Below are 14,827 nucleotides of genomic sequence, written 5' to 3' on the forward strand. Positions count from 1 at the left end.
ACCCATTTCCGATAGAGGGGTGTTGAAGTTTCCAGCTATAGTAGTGGACTCATCTACTTCTCCTTGCCGTTCTTTCAACCTTTTGCCTCACAGTATGACGCTCTGTTGTTACCTGCACAGACATTTAGGATTGTTATGTCGTCTTGAAGGACTGGCCCCTTTATCGTTATGTAACGCCCCTCCTTATCCCTGATAACCGATCTTGCTCTGAAATCTGCTCTGTCTGAAATTAATATAGCTGCACCACGTTCTTTTGATTACTGTTAGCATGGTATATCTTTCTCTATCCTTTTACTTTTAATCTATATGTGTCTTTGTATTTAAAATGGTTTTCTTTTTTTTTTGCGGTACGCAGGCCTCTCACTGTTGTGGCCTCCCGTTGCGGAGCACAGGCTCCGGATGCGCAGGCTCAGCGGCCACGGCTCACGGGCCCAGCCGCACCGCGGCACGTGGGATCTTCCCGGACCGGGGCATGAACCCGTGTCCCGCATCGGCAGGCGGACTCTCAACCACTGCGCCACCAGGGAAGCCCCTAGAGTGGTTTTCTTGTAGATAACGTATAGTTGGGTCTTCTTTTTTATCCTCTCTGACAATCTCTGTCTTTCATTGGTATATTTAGACCACTGACATTTAAAGTGCTTATAGATACAGTTGTATTAACATCTACCATATGGCTTCCCTGGTGGCACAGTGGTTGAGAGTCCGCCTGCCGAGGCAGGGGACACGGGATCGTGCCCCGGTCCGGGAAGATCCCACATGCCGTGGAGCGGCTGGGCCCGTGAGCCATGGCTGCTGAGCCTGCGCGTCCGGAGCCTGTGCTCCGCAACAGGAGAGGCCACAACAGTGAGAGGCCCGTGAACCCAAAAAAAAAAAAAAAAAAAAAAAAATCTTCCATATATGTTACTGTTTTCTATCCCTTGTCTTTATTCTTTGTTCCTATTTTCGTTTTCCACTCTCTTTTATGGTGTGTGAATGTGTGTGTTTTACTGTGGTAAAAAATACATAGCATAGCAAGAGGGAAGACATATGGGAACATATGTATATGTGTAGCTGATTCACTTTGTTATAAAGCAGAAACTAACACACCATTGTAAAGCAATTATACCCCAATAAAGATGTTTAAAAAAAAAAAAAATTCCAAATGCCGAAAAAAAAAAAAAACACATAGCATAAAGTTTACCGTCCTAGCCATTTTAAGTGCACAGTGCGAAAGTGTTAACTGTATACAAGCCGTTCTGGAACGTTTTCATCTTGCATGACTGAAAGCTTATACTCACTGACCAACAACCCCTTGTATCTGCCTCCCTCCAGCCCCTGGCTGCCACTCTTCTACTCTCTGCTTCTGTGGGTTTGACTAATTGAGACACCTCATCTACGCGGGATCGTGCAGTATTTGTTCTTCTGTGATTGGCTTTTTCCACTATGCATAACGTCTCAGAGTTCGTTCATGTCATAGCTTGTGACAGGAGTCTCTCTTTTGTGAGGCTGATATTATGTTGTGTGTATATACCACATTTTCTCTGTCTCTTCGTCTGTTGATGGATGCTTAAGCTGTCTCCTCCTCTTACCTATTCTGAATAATGCTGCAGTGAACGTGGGAGTACAGATACTTCTTCAAGACTTATACACTACCATGTGTAAAATAGATAGCTAGCGGGAACCTGCTATAAAGCACCGGAAGCTCAGCTCTGTTCTCTGTGATGACCTAAGTGAGTGGGATGGGGGTGGGTGGGAGGGAGGTTCAAGAGGGAGGAGATATATGTATACAGATAGCTGATTCACTTCATACAGCAGAAACTAACACAACATTGTAAAGCAGTTGTGCTCCAATTTAAAAAAAAAAAAAAAAAGAAGACTGTGCCTTCAATTCTTTTGGGTAAATATCCAGAAGTGGGGTCACTGGATCATACGGGAGTTCTATTCTTAGTTTTTGAGGAACCTCCATACCGTTTTCAATAGCAGTTGCACCATTTTCGATTCCCACCAACAGTGCACAAGGGTTACAATTTCTTTACCTTTGGCACCACACTTGTTATTTTCTGTGCGTGTTTTTTAAAACTAGTAGCCATCCTAATGGGTGTGAGGTGTTCTCACTGTGGTTTTTGATTTGCATTTCCCTGATGATAAGGGATGTGGTGCATCTTTTCACGTACCTATTCACCATTTTCATGCTTTGAAAAAATGCTTATGGAAGTCTTTTGCCCATTTTTAAATCAGGTAAAAAAATTTTTTTTTGCTACTGAGTTTTAGGAGTTTCTTTTTTTTTTTTGGATATTAATACCTTATCATATATATGGTTTGCAAATATTTTCTCCCATCCTATAGATTGCCTTTGAGTTCTGCTAATGAGCCCCTTTGCTGTGCTGGAGTTTGACGTAGTTCTGTTTCTCAGTTTTTGCTTTTATTTCCTGTGATCTCAGCGTAATATCCACTGCCTTTGTGGGCTTAACTGAGCATTTTACAATGATTCTATTTTCTATAGTTTTTTAGTGTATCAGTAATACTTCTTCTTTTTGAAAAAACTTGTCTAGTGGTTGCCCTAGAGTTTGCAATATATATTTACAACTAATCCAAGTCCACTTTCAAATAACACTGCAGTGCTTCATGTATGAGTACTTTATACTAACGAAATAATCCTAATTCCTCCCTCCCATACCTTGTATCTTTGCTGTCCTTCATTTCACTTATATATAAGCATATATATATACATAAGCATACATAATAGAATATATTGTTGCTATTAATTCGAACAAACTGTTATCTTTTAGATGAATTAAGAACACTTATTCCTTCTTTAATGCTCTTCCTCTTTCTATGTAGATCCGAGTTTCTGACTGATATTGTTTTTCTTCTCTCTGAAGAACTTCTTCTAACATTTCTTCCAAGGCAGATACGCTGGCGATGAATTCCCTTAACGTTTGTCTGAGAAAGTTTTTATTTATCCTTCAGTTTTGAAGGATAATTTTGATGGATACAGAATTCTAGGTTAGTGAGGTTTTTCCTCAACACTTGAAATGTTTTTACTCCACTGTCTTCTTGCTTGTGTGTTTTTTTGAGAAGTTGGATGTAATTCTTTTTTTTTTTTTTTTTTTTTTTGCAGTACGTGGGCCTCTCACCGTTGTAGCCTCTCCCGTCGCGGAGCACAGGCTCCGGACGCGCAAGCTCAGTAGTTGTGGCTCACGGGCCCAGCCGCTCCACGGCATGTGGGATCTTCCCGGACCGGGGCATGAACCCGTGTCCCCTGCCTCGGCAGGCGGACCCTCAACCACTGCACCACCAGGGAAGCCCTGGATGTAATTCTTATCCTTGTTTCTTTATAGAATAGGTAAGGTTGTGGTTTTTTTGCCCCCCTCTGGCTTCTTTCCAGATTTTTTCTTCACTTTTGATGTTCTGTAGTTTGTATATGATCTGTGTAGGTATAGTTTTGTGCCATTTATCCTGCTTGATAGTCTCTGAGATTCCTGCATCTGTGATTTAGTGTCTGATATTAATTTGGGGAAATTCTCAGTCATTATTACTTAAAATATTTCTTCTGTTCTTTCTTTCTTTCTTCTCCTTCTGGTATTCCCATTACACAGGCATTACACCTTTTGTAGTTGTCACACAGGTCTTAGCCACTTTTTCTTCCCCCTCCCCCTCCCCCTCCTCTCCCCTCTCCTCTCCCCTCTCCTCCTCCCCCCTCTCCCTTCCCCCTCCTTCTCCTTCTTCTTCTTCTTCCTCTGTCTTTTTCTCTCCTTGTTTTTCAGTCTTGGAAATTTCTATTGAAATATCCTCAAGTTGAGATATGTATAGAGAGATAGAGACTCTTTTTCCAATTCTTTTCCATTGTAAGTTATTACAAGGTATTGAATACAGCTCCCCATACTATACCTTGTTGTGCTAGGACCTTGTTGCTTATTGAGAGATCCTTTCCTCAGCTGTATGTGATCTAATGTGCCCGTCAAAGGTACCCTTCATTTCTGGGACAGTGCTTTCTATCTCTAGCCTTTCTTTTAGATTCTTTCTTAGAATTTCCATGTCTCTGCTTACACTGCCCGTCTGTGTTATCCATTAGAGCCCCTAGGTTATTAATCGTGGTGGTTTAAATTCCTAGTCTGATTGTTCTAACATCCCTGCCACATACCAGTCTGGTCCTGAGGCTTACTCCACCTCTTCAAACTTTGTCTTTGCCTTTTAGTATGCCTTGTAATTTGTTCTTGCTGGGTGGACATGATATCCTGGGTGCAAAGACTTTAAGGGTGTAGTGGTGAGGCTAGGGGGAGAGGAAGCCTTCTATGGTCCTCTAATAGGTCTGAGTCCTTTAGTGAGCTTGTGTCCCTGGAATGTGAGCTCCACAATCACCTCTCAGTCCTCCACCTCCATGCTTTAGGGGGAATACGATGTCTAGAGTGGGCTGTAGGTATTTCCCTTCCCCCACTGGTTGGGCTGTGATCAGACCCCAGTAGGATAGATTCCAGTAAACTAGTTTCTCTTGAGTCCAGGCCTTGTTAAGAAGAGCAGAACGCTCTTCCTTTTCCCTTCCCTCCCCCCGCGCCCCGCCAATAATCACTGTGAGAACCTGGTAGGGATCTTGGAGGTAGACCTGACAAAAATGGGGAGGGGCTCCCCCCGGAGTTTTACCTCTCAGACGTGTCCATCCTGAGGCTCCGGCACCTGTCAGTTACAGTTTAGGCTTTCCCGCCCTGGCTGGTGGGTGTCTAGCCCTCTAAGTTGTGCTCTTCCGTACTCACTTGTCTGTCTCTCCAGTTTGGGGGGCAGTGCTTTGCCTTCTGACGTCACCTCTCTGATGGATCTAAGATTTGTTGATCGTTCGGTTTGTTCAGCTTTCTACTTGTTGGCAGGATGGAGTGACGACTTCCAACCTCTTTCCAGGACAGACTAGGTACTGGGAGTCGACGATACCCTCTCCGTCCTTGGCAGGCACAGAAATCCAGTTCACACCCTCCTTGACCTTCATGGTGGTCCTTAACCAAGGAACTGCTCTCTCTGCCGTAGTGTCAAGTAGCAGCAGAAGCGTAAGCGTCACATGGCCACGTCCGAGGGGCTCCCCAGGTCACTGATCTGCTTGCCTGGGGGAGATTCTCTTAGACCAGTGGTAGTTCTCAACCGACAGAGATTTTGTCCTCCAGGGAACGTTTAGAAACGTCTGGAGACCCTTTTGGTTGTTACAACCGGGGAAGCTGCTACAGGCATCTAGGTGGTAGAGAACACTAACCATCCTAATGGCACAAGATAGCACCCCCTTAACAAGGAGCCATGCAGCCCCAGGTGTCAGTAGCTGAGGTTGGGAAGCCCTGTCCTAGATTAACCTCGCAGTTTTCTTCCCCAATCACACCCCACGCCCCCATCTTCAATACAACCAGGGTTGAACCAACTTGACGCCTTGAAATTCAACTTTTCTCTTGATTATTCTTTGGTCTTTTCACCAACCTTAGGGGCCAGTCACGATTCAGCCAACATTTTGCTGTTTATGGCTTACAGGGCAGCGAGCTCATTACTTTCTCTTGTTATCTTGCTTTACTCATTCTCATGAGATATTAACTGAGCCCTTACTATGTGCCAGGTGTAGTACTTCAATATGTGGGAAGGGTTCTACCCCTGTTTTTGCAGATGGGAAAGCTGAAGCTCAGAGAGGTTAAGTGATGTATCCCAAATCACACAGCTTGGAATTGGCTTATCTGCTGGATACACAGGCTGAGAGTAGCCACTGCAACCCTTCTCTCTGCTGGGATTTGCAGGTGCCCAGATGCTCTGGCCAAATGAGGCTGGCGTCAGCATCTGGGTTGAGGAGGTGACATCATCGTGGCCAAGGGAAGAAGAGGTCCCCATGTTCCAAGTCCCCACCCAGGTGCTCTGCAGGCCTCCCAGAGAGCGTGAATGGGTTTTGATGGGGGATAATAGTCTCTCTCCAAATACACTCACTGCTGGCCCTTCTTACTGAGCCATTCAGCTTTCAAACGGCTCTGTACATTAGCCCAAAGGATGGGTGTTTTGTCTTCTTTTCCCCCTGCCTTTTTCTTTTTTTAGGGAAAGCAATTTGCTCCTTTCTGATGTAGAATGAGATCTGGCAAGTAAGTCCTTGCTCTGCTCCTTCCCCTGTACCCCTCCCACCCTCGGTTGGAAAAACGTTGCCGGGGGGGAGCAAAGGGGGAGAGGAACACAGGATCCATGCTAAGCAAAACTATTTGCATAAGCCGTACACTTGGTTCTTAGAGCTTGGGCTGATCTAACCTATGACAAATTCCTCTGTCTCGGCTACCTGCCAGCTGCGTTTTCATCGGGGCTGGCAAGACAACTAAAGTCTACATTCTGTACCAATTAACGACCTTCAGGGAGAAGACCACCAATCGCAATGCCAGCGCACTCTGCTTGTTAAAGGGGACAGGGGGCCTTGTTGGACAAGGCCCAGGCTTTTTTCTTTAGGGTGGTGGGCGGCGGGGAAGCAGGCCAGGAGGAGTGAGGGGTGGACTGGGGCGGGAAACACACCAGAAAGACCAACTCTGAAGTTGCAGGAACCCTCCGGAAGCCATCTGCACAGGCCAGAACATCGTAGCGAAGCCTGGCATACGCAAGGTGACTCTAGCAAGTAGGGCAGGGCCTGGAGTGAGGGGCTCCCTTTTGGGGAAAGGGACTTCTGCTGGCCCGGAGAGCCGCAGACGACCAAGGGCAGCCCCGTCTGGAAGCGTCGGGGCTGCCTTGCCCACTGGCACCAGGATGGGAGACGGGGAGGTGCCTTGGCCACGCCCACCGTGCAGAGAGCCCAGGCTCTGGTAGCACCATCATCTCTGGTGCAGAGATCACAGATGTGCGTCTACAAGCCACAAAGGGAGAAAAGCCTCTCTTGCCCCAGGATTCCAGCGATTTCATTTTTCTTTACTGTTGGGCAGTGCGGAGCGCGATGACAGGACCTTCTGAAAGAACATTGGGGGTGAGGGGAAGGCCCATGCATGACCTTGCCATCTCCCCCAGCTGCCCACTTGTGTGCTATTGTACGTTGTACGGCCCTTGGCCACTTCCTGCAAACTCTGTAGCCATCCCGCTTTTCCTTCTTCACCTGGATGGAGAAGGCCTCCAACTCTGACACGTGAGGGCCTGAGGGGACCCCAAGAGATCATTCCCCTGACCACCCTGGCTTCAAAACTTACCCCTCAGAAACTAACCCCAGGTGGGTGATGGCACGGCAAGTTTTTAAAGAATGAAAGAGGGTACCCAGCGTCCTGTCTTGCCTGCTCGGATGTTGGATGGCGCAGGGAATCTCTTTGTGGGAAGGATGGAGGCCCCGTGCTCCTGGTGGAACCCCCCCCTTCTCCCAGGACCTCCCTCCTACCCGCCCAGCTGTGCCTCAGTTTCCTTGAGGGGAAACGGCACCCTCTGTCTTCCGGCTCACATCCACCCCCCGAAACCAAGCATCCCATCTCCAGAGCCTCTGATGTGGAACTAGTCACATCCATCTGGGCAGTGAGCGGTAAAAGAGGGGCTGAGGGTCCTTTTCCTCTAGAGGAGCCTGGAGTGGAAAGATGGGGCGCCCCTGGCTCACCCCTAGCCCTCACAGGCCCCCAACCGCCCCCATACCCCCAGCCCCATGCTTCATTAGGGAGCACAATGTGTCCCCATGGTCGCCTGCCAGCCGGGATGTCCTGTGTGACAGCAGATGCAAAGAGAATGAACAGGCGGCTGAGAGCCGGCACAAAAAGAGCGCATTGTCCCAAGCGCTGAAAGGGCTGCCTGAGAGGGGACATATGCATCTGAAAAAATACCCCAGCGGGTCTCCCCCCTGCCGGCCCCAGCCCGCCCTCACCCAGCCTTCAACCGATGCTGCACAAAGGGGTCCCCAAGCCAGGCAGGGCCGGCCCAGCTCCAGGCTGACAGCAGGACAAGCCTGGAGGGAAGGGTCTCAGAGGCACAGGCTCCCTCCAGGGAAATTCTCCACCCTTGTCCCCTGTCCGTCATGGAACCCTGGAAGCCGGGGAGCTGGGAGTGTCTCTGGAAATCACTGGCCCCGCCCCCTTAATGTACAGGTGACAACGCCCAGGCCCAGGATAGGTGAGGCCCTACAGCTGGACAGGAGATGCCAGGCTGCCCGGGTACCCAGATCTCCCACAAGCCTGGTTCCCCACACGTTGGGGCCATAGCCACGCATCCAGAGGATCACGGCGGGCTTCCAAAGGGGTCGGATAATGTGGCTGAAACCGCCCCCTGCCGCTCTGCCGGGGTGTGGACCCCAAAGTCAACTTGCGGAGAGACTGTGTCCTACCCACGAGAATCCCAGGGCGTGGCTGGATTTGTGAGACAGGGGCCTCAAGAAGCGGGAGAAGAAGAAAAAGCTAGCTTGAGAGACCACTTCATGCTTTTGCAAAAGGAAAAGTACGTGGGTTTACAAGAGCCCGAGTCCTCTGTTCCGGTTTGTGAACTTGGGCGATCCAGGAAGCCTCTGTAAGTCTCAGCTTCCACGTTAGAAAATCAGCGTGGATGCTCTGCCCACGTCAGTATCCACATCAGTACCTATCCAGGTACCAACACGGAGGTTGGCGCCATCTGCCCACCCCTCCCAGACGGCCACCTGGGGGTCAGATGCCACAAGGGAAACGGTGAAAGCTCTTTGTGGACTATAGGGCGTGTACACGTTAAAACATTATTTTTAACCCTAGAAAGCTGTCGTGGTCCAGGACCATGTTCTTTTGTAGGACATTTTCTAACCAGCAGTCGCTTCTTGACTTTGACTTTGGGGAGGGGGAAGGAGGACTGATGGGAGTGAAGTTTCTTTTTAAAATCCATTGTACAGGGCTTCCCTGGTGGCACAGCGGTTGAGAGTCCGCCTGCCGATGCAGGGGACGCGGGTTCGTGCCCCGGTCCGGGAAGATCCCACGTGCCGCGGAGCGGCTGGGCCCGTGAACCATGGCCGCTGAGCCTGCGCGTCCGGAGCCTGTGCTCCGCAACGGGAGAGGCCACAACAGTGAGAGGCCCGCGTACCGCAAAAAAAAAAAAAATCCATTGTACATTTGATAATACCTCCTTTCAACCATAACGGACAAAGGGACTTTCTCGAAAGCAGACTCTCTTCGTCAAGGCAGGCGTCCGTGGGCTCCCTCGCCCTTCAGCCTGTCCCCAGTGAGCTCTCTGACGTGAGAAAGGTCTCCTTCCACCTGGAGCCACTTCCTCTTTCCTCCGCAGCCGCTCCCGAGGTAGATTGACGTGGACCCCACAGACTCAGACGGCAGCCCCCGGGGAAATGAGCTCACCGACTGGATGCTAGCAGATGTGGGGAATCTGTGTGGTCTCTCGCACAGCTGTTCAGAATTCTTTTCCCCTGAAAGTTTCCATTCTGTATCTGGGGTGGTGGGCAGGGGGAGGGCAGGCCAGCAGACAGGGAAGGAATGTCAGCTCTCCACCCTGTTTGGGGGCTGCTTTGTTTCTTTGAGACCTTAGCGTGGCAGAGACATCATGCACCCTGCAAGATGTTAGAAATGCGTTTGTTTTGTTCCAGATGTGACACCAGGATCTCCGAATCGGATTATACATATTATGTTGCCATGCCAACACACACACACACACACGCACACACGCACACACGGACACGCACACACCAGGATCCCAAACTGTGCTCAGCGCTGAGGAGCGAAACAGAGGCCTAAGAGAAATAATGTTTTCTTTCAGAGAAATTTCCCATGTGACATTTCTGAACCAATCGGAGGCCTGGTCAATGTCCTGCTGCCCAGAACCCAGAGGAAGGAGTTTCCCTTTGGATGGAGCTGATCAGAAGAGGCTTTGTAGGGAAGGTGGGACTTGACCTGACTGGAAAGAAGGCTATAACTTGGGCAGAAAGGCAGGGCTGGGCACCCTACACAGTGTGACAGGGCGAGGGAGAGGTGGAAGTGGGTGAGCCTCTTGCCCACGGGCACCCACATATGCCCAGAAGCCATCTAATTGACTCCTGGAGCTGAAGGCCAGTGGAGAACCAGGTCTGTCCCCACCACCAAACAGGATCAGGACCAAATTATCCTCCCTCATTTGGAAAGCCCAAGAAAAAGATTCCAGAATTTCTGGTAAGTTTTTCTGGAGTTTTATGACCACAGTTGTCAACATGTCTTCCCTCATATTTGCTTTGAATCCTTCTGGCAGCCTGGGATTCATACCTGAAACCAAGCCTTAAACTTTGAAAATGCGTGGCCCCAGAGAGGTTTTGCGGGCGGGGAGGTGTCACTACAAACACGATGAGCTCCTCCAGTGCACCAGGCCCGGTCAGGCGCCGGGCAGTCAGAGGTAAATTAGGATTTTCCTGCCTGCAGGACGCTCAGGATGTAATAAGCGATTGAAGCAGAACGTCAGAACGTCTCATAAATTATAGGCAAAAAGAATCCACAGAAGAGCTACCAGGTCTGCTCAGAGCTTAGGGCATGATCAGGAAGGCTTCCCAGGGGAGGTCGTGGTTGTGCTGAGCGTGAAAGGATGGAGAAGCGTTGGCCAGGTAGACGGGGGAGGCCCGGGCATTCTACACCCTGACCCACAGGAAATGCACCAGGGCTGGGCAAGCATCCCTCTCGTTTCCTCCAAGATCTGGCTCTCATGGTCAACTTAGCACATGATAAAAGAATAATACATAAACGAGTGTGCTTAGAAGTAGTACAGCAAGCCACAGCACCGTCCAGGGCATTTGCAAGCCTTATAGGTACCAGTGTCCACAGGGTCTTTTGTTAACTGGCTGGCACTCAAGACAGAGTGTTTGAGCTCTGACATTCCTGGCAGGGAGCTGAGCACGCTGGGGGCAGATGGTCGTTCGCTCGCGCACAGACCACCTGAGAAGAGGATGCGGTGGGAGGTGAGGACAGCTTGAGCTGAGGCCGTGAAAGCTAGAATGATAATGGGGGTGGAGGCGGGGTGGGAGCAGTGGGAGTGGGTCATTGCTGGTCTACTGGGTGGCCCCCGGTCCGTCCTCAAGTGCTCCTGTCACGTTGTCTACGTCCACGGCCCCTTCCTCGTTGGGCTGGGAGGGCAGCAGCGTACGGTAACAGTAACCGCGGAAGTAACAGTAACGCTGGAAACTCACCGTGAACCGGGCTCTGCTCTGAGCACCATGTTTCTCAGGTCACTTAATCCTCACGACTCTGTGAGCTACGTGCGACATCAGCCCCCTTTCACGGACAAGGAAACCGGAGCGTCAGGTGAAGCAAACTGCTCAGCGTCACGTTGCTGACTAGTATCAGGACCCAGAGCTGAGCCCAGGCGAGGGGGTCCCGGAGCCTGGGGTCCTGATCACGACCCTCTGGCCCTTCCTTCAGCGATAGAGGGCAAACCAGAACCCTTGCCCTACCCACTGATGCCTGTCTAATGCATTTCAAGTAGTGAGAATCGTTGTTATTATTATAACTGCCTTTCCTACCCTCCCATCTTCATTTTCTCCTAATCTCAGGATACAGGGGTAGGGGGGCCGCCCAGAAAATAAATGGGTGTCAGAGTGAGGATGGGGGCGGATCCCATATTGCCTGATGAGCTGAAAGGCGTTCTGGGCCTCTCTGTATCCCATCGAGTCCTTTTCTTTTACTGGAGGCGGGGACGGGATTAGAAGCTCCCCTTTGACCCTCCAAAACCCTAAAAGAAAGATCTCTCATTACATAAACGGGAAACTGAGGCACTGGGACAAAGATTCATGTACCAGTCGTAGGACCCTGAGCACATCAGGGCAGGACAGGACAGTGACTCCTGTTATACTGTCTGACTTCTCACTGTCACTCGTCCAGGACCAGACTGGGAAGGGGGGCAGCCACGTGGCACACAAGCCCGCATTTCCCATCCCTCCTCCAGGACAGACTTCACAAATCCGTGGGGCCTTCTTTCCCACTGAGCTTAGATGCTGACTCAGCAGACCTGTCCATTTAATGCTTTAGGGAGTCACTGTCTCCTAATCTCATTTGGCCCATGAGCTGAAACCCCCTTTGATACCCCTGGACAGCCATCAGCTGTTTGGAGGCCTTATGGAGATCTTGAGTATCTTCCTAGATCTATAACTAGTGTACTGTCTCCAAGGGGAGCTGGACATTTTCTCACTGTGAGGCTATTGGGCTAACTCGGGTTTCTTTCATCTTTTATGGGACCAGGACAGGAGGAGTAAAAATCTGAGCAGAGGGCTTCCCTGGTGGCGCAGTGGTCGAGAGTCCGCCTGCCGATGCGGGGGACGCGGGTTCGTGCCCCGGTCCGGGAGGATCCCACGTGCCGCGGAGCGGCTGGGCCCGTGAGCCATGGCCGCCGAGCCTGCGCGTCCGGAGCCTGTGCTCCACGACGGGGGAGGCCACGACAGCGAGAGGCCCGCGTACCGCAAAAAAAAAAAAAAAAAGTCTGAGCAGAGGCCTTACATTAGGTTGAATAAGGAAACTTTTGTTGTGTGCCAGGCCCTGTTAACGATACGATCCAGCTAGCCCAAAGCTGTAGAACTGTGCAGGATATACTTAGACTGATGGGAGGGGCACCCCAGAGGGTTGAACAGTGCACAACCTGTACAACTGTCTCCTGAGGGCCTCGCCCGGGCAGCTCATAGTCTAGATGGGGAAGTGATCTCTAAACAGACAGCCATAAATCAGCCTCCTCAGCACTGTCACTGAGGCACCTCCAAAGAGCACAGTGAAGGGAGAAGCCAGGATCCTTCTACTTGGGAGGCGGGGAGGTCTTCCCAACGTGAGTGCCCTTAGCTAAGCATCGAACATTCATCGTGTGTGTGGCTCTGGTGGACGTCGGCTGACCGTGTTTGCAGACCACACAGCGATGCCTGGGTGCCTGCGGTGAGGTCAGGCCCCTCCCAAGAATCGCCTTGTCTGTGCTGCTCAGGGCTGCCTGGGAAGTAAAGGTCCTCAGAGACAAGCATGACCAATGCAGAGAGGAAATGCGGAGATTTATTATTTTCTTAAGGCAGAAACCCCAAGCCTCAGCCCCATAGTACATCAGTGTGTAGCAATCAGAGCCACAGTTCACAGCCTGCCTGCGAGGGCTGGGAAGGGAGCCTTTCTGGGGGTGAGGTGAGAGCAAGGCAGTTCCGGGACACGCTAGGCTCTGTTTGTGCAGACCTCATATGGAATCTTTTCAAGCCGGGAGCGTGTGGGTTCCTCTGTTTCCCTCCAGGAAAATCCGTGACGTGGTGAAGACTGGGCAGCCAGAGCAGGGGGCCGGCGCCCGGGGCCCCTTTGCCCATCGCGGTGGTCTGTCTCCTGGGGGGAGCACAGAGCTTCAAAGACTGAGACCTTCAGCTTGAGAGCGCCGTCTCAGGCTGAAGGTCAAGACCATGGCCTGGTTGAGGAGAGGGAAGGGAGTGAGGGTTCTCAAGAAAAACGCTCCAAGGACAGACAGATCCAGCCCCAGGCCAGATGAATCCCCTGACCCAGGCCCCAGAGGGAAGTGTCCAGCGTGTCCTGCAGCCGCGGGGGAAAGTGTAGAAAGCACCGCAGCCTCGAGACACAGGGCCAAGGCCGGCTGACCACCAGGGCCAGCGCTATTGGACTTGGGGTCCGTGTCACTGTTCCCAAAGCTTCCATCCCTGTCCTTGCCTGTGAGTAGGACCCCGTGTCCTCACTGCGGCTCATTTAGGTCCATCAATATCTTTCTCCATCCCCTCGCAGCTCACCTGCCACATTATCGCTGTGGTTCTGGCTCCCTGGGCCGCACCCCACCAGGCCGTGCCTACAGCTCCTCTGCGGAAAAGCAGCCCAGCGGTCCAGCTGGCTCCCCAGATTCTAGCTCCAGCACCGCGATCCTGTTTCTCCTTCCTGCACAGGCGGACCTGTGTGCTTTGTGCCTTGGTTTAAAATAAAATTCAGTTTATCCAATAAAAAGATGAGTGGGGGTGTGAGTTTCATTGGATTTTGAACTTCTTAAGGGCAGGAACCAGTCTCCCACAGTGCCTTGTATAAGAATCTCACACAGTCACCGCGTGTTGCTGGAAGGAAGGAAGGGAGGGAGGGAGGGAGGGAGGGAAGGAGGAAGGATGGAAGGGAGGGAGGGAGGGAAGAGGGAAGGGAGAGAGGGAAGGATGGAGGGAAGGAGGGAAGAAGTCATATATTTTTGTGAAGACTCCTCTGTTACGGAGGTGATTTCTTGTTCTTGAGGGCCGTCCTCACAGACACTGCCTTCTTGTGTGGATCTAACAAATTCTGTCTGAAACAGAAATCCCGTAAGCCATATGCTTTCACAAGGATATCTACAGGGGATGTGGCATTCCATATCTAATACACAAAGAATGACAGATAGTTTTAATAAAATGTGTCCTTAATTATTTTCAAGACAGATTTCTCCAGCACCTACACTATGGCAGCCCCTACACTGAAAAAATGCGGGATAGAGGTTGGGGTCTGTCCTCAAGGAGCTCAGAGTCTAGAGGAAACGAGAAAACGGGAGCCCAAATCCACTCAAGGTCAAAGTCCTCGCATGGGGTGAGGGATGGAGAAGAGGCCCTGGAGACATGTGACACAGGGGCTTTCTGCCTGGAAAGTCTGGGGAGGAATTGTAAATCTGTTTATTGATTGCCAAGAATGCTTGCCTTGGAAACTAGAGGGCCGCAGAGGCAGTCCCAGTGGTAAAGCGTCTCTAAACTGGGTCAGGGACAAAAGCAAAGGACAGACGAGACCGTAAATAACGAACTTATAGGGCAGAAGGTGTCAGCTCCAGCTCTGCGAGGGAGAGGGAACCAGGAGAGTAAGGATTTGATGAGCGCTTTAAGAAGGCTTCGAAACCAATCCATCAGTTCGTTATTTCTTCAGCACTTTTCGCACCTCCCTAGAATACGACAGCTACTCCCGAATCGATTTCCCCAACTTCAATCTCTCCTTGGTCTCATCCACGCTCTACA

The sequence above is a fragment of the Phocoena sinus genome, chromosome 10, assembly GCF_008692025.1.
Source record: "Phocoena sinus isolate mPhoSin1 chromosome 10, mPhoSin1.pri, whole genome shotgun sequence".
NCBI classification, from domain to species: Eukaryota; Metazoa; Chordata; class Mammalia; order Artiodactyla; family Phocoenidae; genus Phocoena; species Phocoena sinus.